This window comes from Vespula pensylvanica, chromosome 25, assembly GCF_014466175.1.
Source record: "Vespula pensylvanica isolate Volc-1 chromosome 25, ASM1446617v1, whole genome shotgun sequence".
NCBI classification, from domain to species: Eukaryota; Metazoa; Arthropoda; class Insecta; order Hymenoptera; family Vespidae; genus Vespula; species Vespula pensylvanica.
In genome coordinates this window covers 2,000,522-2,002,157 of record NC_057709.1, presented here as the reverse complement: position 1 = coordinate 2,002,157, position 1,636 = coordinate 2,000,522, and the positions used below count along the sequence as shown (strand labels likewise).

The following is a 1,636-nucleotide window of genomic DNA, read 5'->3' as shown; positions in this document are numbered from 1 at the left end:
TCGTTCAATGTTCTTAAATCAAACAACAGTATCATTTCCATAACATAAAATTCCCGTTTTGAATCGTTTTTTATTTTATCTCAATTCCGTAAACCTAATACATGCACGCTGTATATATGTACAATTTGCTAGTAGGAAAAAAATAATTGATAACAATTGTCGTACGGAGAATGTAAAACGAAGTATAAACCTTAATCTACAATAAAAAAAGAAGGAATCAGTCGATAAAGTAGAAGTAGGTTCAACTACAAGTCATTCAATGATCACATTTCAAGAATTCAATTTCGCAAATGGGAATCCTATATATCATTGAGGTTTACACGAACTAGTATCATGACTTAGTTAACAACAAGAAAATACTGAAGATCGATTACAAGACTTTTGATCATAAATGTAAAGCTATACCGAAAAACGATATGAAGAAATTAATGGAAACTAAAGAGGATTACAATAAGGATACTTTGTTGCTACGTCGATTTACGGAGTTACGGAAAATACGAATGAAAGATTTAATTACGTTACGTCGGAACTATGGCTCGTTTAACTATCAACTGCGATTCTAAGAGGACAAAAATCTCATTGAACATTGCTACTTGTTTATTTAATCAAGGAATGTCATCTATCTTCGAAATAATGCAATCCTTATGAAAATTGATTCTCTCGTTCGTCAGTTTGCGACGCAAGAAGATGATCCTCTCAAAAGTGTGGTTGAAAGTGACCGATAAAACACTTTAGAGAGCCTTGCTTATTTTATAAGAAGAAATTTTAATACCAATTAAATTTTCTTTTGATGGTAAGATACTGTAATCAAGTATTGGTTGCAAGAATACAAAAATGATTGTTATTTATTGGTGAACGATCAAGAAATTTCAGATGCGTTTTATTGCATCTGCATTATTCGTAACATTAATCTCGAAATTTTGGAATTTATGAAAAATTCTTTGGGAAATATCGAACCGATTGATTCGAAATTTTTCGATTATTAAACATATTAAATTTAGAGCTCTTTATGGAGTTGATCTCTTTGGTGATATGCTATATATTTTTTTTTACAGGAGCAAACAAAATGAATTTTTCTGAAAATAGTAAAAGATAAAGGTAAATTTTCGTCATTTTATAGAAAATTGTAATTAAAAAAATTCATATCGGGATGTACTCGCCTCATTCTTGTATTTTAAGAATAAATAATTTTTTTATTTTTTACTTCAGTGGATCGTCGTAAAGATTATTGTAAGTAACAACTTTTCGCCTATATTCATGCCCATATTTGTTACTCCTTTTTTATTTACTTTTCAGGAAAAAAATTATCAGTTTTATTATTAAAGTAGGTCCTATTACGCAAAGAAAAGTTTATTCCAATAAATTACGTAGATTAGACAAAAAAGAATGAGAAGTCAAGAGAATAATAAAGAAATGTTTAATAAGAAAATGTTTTCAATAATTCTTATTATTAAAAATTAATAAGAAAAGTTGTTAATAAATTCTTAATAAAAAATATCCTTAATAAGCAAAAGAAAATTATGCATAGTGTATCTTTAAAAAGAAACAGGAAAGAAAAATATATTATAACTTTATATTTGTACCGTCAGTACGTAGTAACCGGAAATACATATATGCATGGTGGAACCCATCAGTT

General features: G+C 28.1%; 1 protein-coding gene across 1 annotated transcript in view; it reads right to left on the bottom strand.

Moving 5' to 3' along the window:
- LOC122637217 overlaps positions 1-1,636 on the bottom strand; it is a 5,269-nt gene that overhangs the window by 827 nt on the left and 2,806 nt on the right. The gene's annotated exons all lie outside the window — the stretch shown is intronic.